This window comes from Girardinichthys multiradiatus, chromosome 7 (assembly GCF_021462225.1).
Source record: "Girardinichthys multiradiatus isolate DD_20200921_A chromosome 7, DD_fGirMul_XY1, whole genome shotgun sequence".
Taxonomy (NCBI): Eukaryota; Metazoa; Chordata; class Actinopteri; order Cyprinodontiformes; family Goodeidae; genus Girardinichthys; species Girardinichthys multiradiatus.
This window is the reverse complement of record NC_061800.1, coordinates 4,442,580-4,450,585: the sequence shown is the minus strand read 5'-3', so window position 1 is coordinate 4,450,585 and position 8,006 is coordinate 4,442,580. Positions and strand designations below refer to the sequence as shown.

At 39.6% G+C, this 8,006-nt stretch overlaps 1 pseudogene; it reads right to left on the bottom strand.

The window, feature by feature from the left end:
- Positions 1 to 1,283: 1,283 nt before the first annotated feature.
- LOC124871716 lies at positions 1,284 to 6,319 on the bottom strand (annotated as a pseudogene).
- Positions 6,320 to 8,006: the final 1,687 nt, after the last annotated feature.

The window sequence follows — 8,006 nt, the reverse complement described above, 5'->3', positions numbered from 1 at the left end:
CGGGCCTGGACATGTACTGGCTTAAGCAGGGGGACACGTCTGGCACTGCAGGATTTGAGTCCCTGGCAGCGTAGTGTGTTACTGATGGTAGCCTTTGTTACTTTGGTCCCAGCTCTCTGCAGGTCATTCATCAGGTCCCCCCGTGTAGTTCTGGGATTTCTGCTCACCGTTCTCATGATCATTTTGACCCCACGGGATGAGATCTTGCGTGGAGCCCCTGATCGAGGGAGAATATCAAAGGTCTTGTATGTCTTCCATTTTCTTACAATTGGACAGAAGAGCTTCTTAAAGAAGAAGTTACAGGTCTGTGAGAGCCATACATCTTGCTTGTTTGTGGGTGACCAAATACTTATTTTACACCATAATTTACAAATACATTCTTTAACAATCCTACAGTGTGATTTCCCGGATTTTATTTTTCTTATTTTGTCTCTCATATTTGAAGTGTACCTATGATGAAAATTACAAACCTCTCACATCTTTCTAAAGATTTTTCTAAAATGGATTTTCAGTTGAAACAGGAGGTTTTAGTAAAAGGACAACCAACTCCAGAGCTAAAAGATCTGCTTCAAACAAGTGGAAAAAAGGTAACACATTCTTTTCAACTGGAGTGGTTCACCTGAAAACAGTGTGGAGTCCACAGATTTGACTTGGCATTAAATGGGGAGCACAGACTAATCATCAGCCACAACCCAAAAACATGATTAATGCTACATGCTTTCATGGACTTCATATACAAATAAAGATATCATAAACAGTTTTCAATTTAATAAAGAAAAGAGAGATCCTCCAAAATTAAAAACAATATTTTAAATAATGAAATTTGACCTTATATAAAACATTTTTTCAGTTTTTTCTTGCTATTTTAAAATAATATGGAATTGATTAAAGAATAATTAAAAGCTTTTAAAATAACCAAACATTTCAGTTACGCCTCTATCTTAGGTTAATATATTTGTACATCCAACTCCAGAGGAGCCTGTGCTTCACCAGTCAAGAACCCCATCACTGCAAATCAACAATGCTAACACCTGTACTACAAGTAAAGGGACTGAACTTATATAGCGCTTTTCCAGTCATACAGACCACTCAAAGAGCTTTACACTAGAGCCACATTCACCCAATCGCACTCACTAACGCTCACACATTTATACACCGATACGCAGATCGGTAGGCAACTTGAGGTTGCCCAGGGGCACATTGACATATGGCAGGAGGATGCTGGAATCAAACCCACAACCTTGTGATTGCAAGACAACTATTCTTCCTACTGAGCCACAGTCACCTCAAGTCAGCCCATAAAAAAAACAAATAATAAAACACAGGAACAAAAGGTCTTATACTTGATGACATTTATTCAAAAACATTATGAGAAGTTCTAAATCTTATTTTGGCAGCTCCATGATTCCCCTGATAGAACCAACAGTTGCTGTCAAAGCTCCCCACCTAGAAGGGCTTTCATACTCCCCTTTCTCCAACAGGTACTGCCGACCACTGAAGTTGGGATGCTCATAGAACACCCAGGAAACCTCGAGGACCTTGCAGGACATGACCTCATGCTGGAGTCATTTTTCTTGCAAGGACGTCATATTGTCTGTGACCTCCAGAGTATGGCCATTAAAGTTTGGTCGGCCATACAGCCTCAGCTTGAATGGACCCTTGGACTAAAAACAGCAACAATGTTTGTTTAGTTGTGTTTACCAGGTGTTTTTACTGTGTCATGTTTTCTGGAGACTCACACTTCTGATGATCTTGCAGGATCTGATACAGTCATTAAAGCCCATCCATTGGCCATAGTCAATGTACTCCCCTGGACCAATAATATACTCGTAACCTGAGAAGTTGCTGCGCTCATACAGGACCCACCCGCCGCCCTGCACCTTTACAGAGTTGCAGCGACTGATGAAGCTAAACAGGTCTGCTGAGTCCCCTTTGTAGTTGTAGGACCTTCCTTCGAGGTTATGACTCTCGTAAAGCACAATCTGGAAAGAAAACAAACAGACACATCCATTTAACACACATTTCCTATCAGAATTCTGAGTGAAAAATTATCAGTGGTTTGAACAGGAATTAGATCCCCTATAACAAGCCCACCTTCTCCATTTGTAGAGCTTAAAAAGTCTGCAGTCACTACCGAACAGAGTAGTCTTTATACATGGCAGGAACAATACTAACAAATGCATTGTTAGCAGTACATGAAACACTTATTACAATTCAAATATGTCTAGAGTCAACCTTTTGTTCTTATTCAGTGAATTATCTCACAACACACAATGGTTGTGTAACAGTGCCAACAATCGAACTCTGTTCTATCCAACCAAATCTGAGCCTGTGCAGGTTATCCAGGCTCATTTTATGGAAGCTAGAACCAGTACAGGGTAGTTTATATATATATATATGTTTTTTTTTTTTTTTTTTCAAAAAAGTTTCAAATTCTAGATTCATATGTAGCTTTTTGTCTTCACTATTGTTATAACACAAAATAAATGTATACCAGGACAGAACGTAAGCTGCTTACTGTGTTATTAAGTCAAAACAGGAGTGTCTGAGTAACAGACCTCACACGCATGCACTGATGCCATGAGTGTGATAATTATCAAAGCCATAACTCAGATCAGAATTATATACTGTAGGTCCATGGGTGTATGGAGAGCATGTTGTGCATTCTTTCTTTAAGGCCAAGCCGTTCCTCTGCGACATTGCCATCAATCACCTAATAGCAAAGGTGGGTACAATAGGCAACAATTGTACTTAAGCACGAGCAGCACATCTTCGATATATTTTTAATACAACAGAAGCAAAATGTAGTCATCCAAAAAATTATTCAAGAGTAAAAAAGTATTTAGTAAAAAAGCTACTCAAGTACTCAGTAAATGCTTGATCACAAGATCTGATTTAATTTGGGAAATTATGTAATCAGATAGAAAAGATATAAAATTATGTGCAAAGTCTGATATTTTAAAGAATGAAATTGAACATGGGCAAAAACTATCAACATTAGCACAAATAAATATCAGGCAAAAGAAATGCTTGTTTTTAAATGTACTTTTGTTAGGTCGTAGAGCTGAGGACATGTTAGTGTTGTGTGTTTTTGTCTTTCTCATCTCTTCCTACAGGGTGTGACAGGCAGGTGCTTCCACACAGCTGTGCTGCATCAGCAGCAATCAGGTGAGGGCTCTTAAGCATCAGGAACCCTACAGAAGGCACCAGATTGGTAACTCTCATGAGTGGTAATCAGACCAGCAGACCTAGCTTTGTAATTCTTGTTTTCCTTGACTGTGTCTTAACTGAGTTTTGGGTTCCACTCTCCCAGAGTGGATTTATACCCTGAAGACCCCGGGCTGGATTTTCACCTGGCTGATGTCCAAGTTCACTGGAAGGACTCCATTGGGCAAGTCCAATGAAAGCCTCAGATCTGCAAGTCAAGGGACATACGCACTTCAGCAAAAGACTGTTTCCAAAAACTCTTCCTGTTCACCCTTAAACTCCCTATGCCTTACAGTAGAGAGAGCCAGCTAAAGCCATTGTTCACAAACACTCTGACTTGTCAACCTCAGCCTCTGTGACTCAACTCACCTTCTCCGGGAGAATCCACGCCAGCCTACACATAAGAGATCCTACCCGTTGTTTTTTTGTTTGTTTTCATACCCATTCTAACAAGTTATTCTGTCTCCAGCCATCAGCTGCAACGGGACCCATGACAAGCTACCGTATCATTCCCTGTATTTTCAATAAATCTGTTAAACCCATACCCTGCCTTCATACTTGTGTTCACACTAGTCACATGGTTATTAATATGACTTTTGGTTTTATGTCACAACATAAACCTTGTTAAAGGAGGTTATGTTTGTCTATGGTAGAACAGTGCCAAGTACCTCCAATTTACTATTCACTTGACCTCTAAATGACATAGGACCTTCAGCAGATGGAATTAACATTAGAACAAGAAAGTTGCTGTGCAAACAAGCACTTTAACACAAACTGTAAACTTGTGTGTTTGGAAGAGGGTCAGACAACTGTATGGGTGGCATTGTTTGACACATACAGCCCCTTTTCATGCCAGTCATGTTTCCCTTCTCTCTAGAGTGTAATGTATTTGGGCATCAAAATTATTTAGGGTTTTTTATGGATGAATATTTTATATTGTTAAGATTATGAATCTGAGAATATTATTTAATATTAATATTTTAATATTTTATCAAATAATATTTTGGTCTGTTAAGGGTTATCCTGTGAATACCAGCCCAGTAAGGCAACGGTATTAGGACACAATAGAAAGGTGTGAGATGAGCTCTGACATTATTGAACAGCAAAAAATCTGCACACACATGGAATGAATTCACACAATTTCTTAAAATTCTAGAGAGACTCCTGTTGGCCCACCTGAGTAAGCAAACAGTAAACCATCAGGACCCCCTTCAGTTTGCTTATCGCTGTGGAGTTGGAGTTGAAGATGTCATCATACACCTGCTTCAACAAACCCACTGTCATCTGGACAAAGCCAGCAGCACTGTGAGGATCATGTTCTTTGATTTCTCCAGTGCATTTAATACAATCCAACCTGATTTGCTTTGTCAGAAACTCCAGAAGACTCAGGTGGAGGCCTCAACAATCTCCTGGATCAAAGACTACCTGACAAACAGACCACAGTTTGTGAGACTGAAGGGTTGTGAGTCTAACCAGATAGTCAGCAGCACAGGAGCACCACAGGGGACGGTACTCTCACCATTCCTTTTCACTCTGTACACCTCAGACTTCCAGTACAAGACAGACTCTTGTCATCTGCAGAAATACTCGGATGATTCTGCAGTCGTGGGATGGATCAGAGATGGACAAGAAGCTGAGTACAGGAAGGTGGTGGACCGCTTTGTGGCATGGTGTGGAAACAATCATCTCATTTTGAACGTGACTAAAACAAAGGAGATGATTGTAGATTTTAAGAGAAACAGGAATAAGTCAAAAACTATTTCTATCATGGGAGAAGAAGTGGAGGTGGTGGAGGAGAATAAATACCTCGGTGTTCACCTGGACAACAGACTAGAGTGGAGATGTAACTGTGAAGCCATCTACAAGAAGGGACAGAGCAAACTGTACTTCTTGAGGAAGCTTAGGTCCTTTGGTGTTTGCAGCAAGATGCTGCATATCTTCTATAAGTCTGTTGTGGAAAGTGTGATCTCTTCTACCATCATCTGCTGGGGAAGCAGCATCAGAGCCAGATACTTAAAAAAACTCAACAAGCTGATAAAAAAGGCTGGCTCTGTTCTGGGGACTCCTCTGGAGATCATTGTGGAAAGAAGGATTCTTCATAAAATGAAGAACATTATGGAGAACCCTGAGCATCCTCTTCATGAGACTGTCCTACAACAACAGAGTGTCTTCAGTCAGAGGCTTCTTCAGATCTGCTGTACGACGGAGCGCTACAGGAGATCCTTCCTGCCCACAGCCATCAGCATCTACAACGGCTCTTTGAGGAACCCTTCATAATATGAGCTATAACAACAATTAATTTCCCTTTGGGATTAATAAAGTATTTTTGAATTGAATTGAATTGAAAATACAAGAATTTATTAACAACTCAAAGTCAAACATATTTCAATCAACAAACTCTTTACTATGCTAAAATAATCCAACTAAAATACCAAGCAGAATTAAAGAATAACGAAGACTCATGGGCTATGTACAATATAAACAAGTTGATTAAAGATGATTGAAAACCATGACCAAAAGAGTGATGCAACATTACCATGCAATGTTTATGTTTGAGAACCGATGATTATCTTGAAGAATCTGGAAGTGACGTGAAGTTAGTCTTGGAACTAACTTAGACAACCATTCATAATGCAAGATCAGATAAAATATCATTTTAATAAAATAATGTTTTGAGAATGATCTGCTGAATAAAACCCACCTTCTGGATGACTAATTCTCAACGGTGTCTCATTAGCTGCCTTTATTTATTAACATAATATTTAAAATAAATATTATTAAGGGAATATTTTGGAAAAGAGCCAAATCTTTCCGGAGAAATGGTGCTTAATGGTGTTTACTTAAGTATCAAATTTAGTAAAATGATGTTAGGGAAACATTATTTACTGGATTGAAAACTAAACCTTTCTGGGTAAATATTTGGCAGCAAGCACGTGTCCTTACCTGTTAGCAGTTGAAGTTAACAAAGGAGGTTGATAGCTTAGCATCAGAATCAAGCACACACCTTTAAAAATACCGTCAATAAAAAGGTTAAAATGTATAAGCGCGGATGGCGCGTTATGATCAATCTTCTGTTTAAAATCACCCTTCAAGTAAAGTTTGTCTTAACTTTAAAAACATACAAACACAGAACACAACCTGAATATGTGTGCGGCAGATATTCTGCTAGCACCAAGATAGCTGAGTTCAACACAAACAAAACCAAACTTCATAAAATGAAAAACGTTTAGATCATTTCAATCTAAATCACTTCTATATTATTCTGGCCGAACACTTAACCTCATGAACTGTGGTGAGGAACGCTGTCCAAGGCGGCGAAGTTTGAAGAAACGTCCACAGTCTTTAAACGGTTAGCTACAGCTAACCTCCTTAAATGTGGGGAGTGGCGGCTGTTCTGTCGGCGGGCCAAACTGCACGTTACCATAACCACGGTGATGCGGCTCCTGTTGTCCTTTTCTCAGGCAGGGAAAACCGCTTCACTCGGCTTGTAGAGACAGCTTCTCTACTGGGGACTTCTCTGGGACAGTTTGCTTCTGCAGGCCTGAGAGAGAAAGTAAGCAATGCTTATACCTTAATTTACCCCTTTTTATGAATGAATACCGGATTCTTTCAATAGTAATTCATCACACTTAACTTAGTGCATATGATCGATGATCGCATAACACAATTGGATCCAGTTTGAAGAGTTTATGTCTGTTTGCCAGCAAAGAGACATTAGAGCGCTGTCTCCTCCTATCCCGATGATCACTGGTGTGGAAGAGGTCGGACCATTGGAAAGGGGGTGCTTTTATGCAGCCAGTGGCATCATGGGAAGTCCGCTGCTACAGTTTGCTTGGCTGTGCCGGAAGTAGGTTAATGCAATTTATTTTGAAAGTTCCAGAAAAGTTTGTACTGGAGTTTAATGTTGAAATCCATGGCTGTGGGTCCCAACAATATCTTTTCAACAGTTAAGCTAAGACTTTAGTAATTCATGTACAATTGTTTTTTTCTATACTTATAGATCCGTGACTTTGCTAGAACGCAGTACACCCATTTTCCCGCTCTACCCCCCACAGTCGGAGGCCGACATCATTGTTCAAATCAGTCAAAGGTATTATTTCATTTCTTTATAATATACTGTCTTTTCTGCATAACCCTTCCCTTACTGTTATTAAGCATAGGTGGGAGCAGGACTTGGAAATAGATCTGACAGATGAATAACGGTCCAAACTTTTGAAGAGAGTCCGCACATCATCAATTTGCACTAGACATTGCCTGTTACAATGTAAAATACTACACCGAGCTCACTGGTTGGAAAAACAAGCTTTCAAAAAGGTTCCCGGTCACTGATCCCACCTGTGATTGCTGTAAAATAACACTAGGTACATATTTCTACACCTTTTGAAGTTGCTCTAAACTAATCTCCTTCTAGACTCTTGTATTTAAGTCATTTTCAGGCACTTTTACGTTGCCTTTAGACCCATGGCTAATGATCGCTCCTTTTGGAGTATGCCTTGACCCATTCCGCTTTAATAACTACCAGCTTGATTTTCTGGCCTTCCGCATACTCCTTGCTCACAGACTAATATTATTAAACTGGAAGAACAAAGTGGACTCTCACAGTGGACTAAAGATATTATCCTTCATGAAAATAGAGACGGTATTAAGGGTAGGACTAGTGGGTTTTATTAAGTATGGCAGCCTTTTCTAAATAATGCCAAAGAAGAATTCCAGTTTGTCAAGTGATTGTAAGTGCAGTAATTGTGTCAAGACGAATTTCCATTGTGGTTTATTAGTATATTTGCTGCAAAAAATGTTGC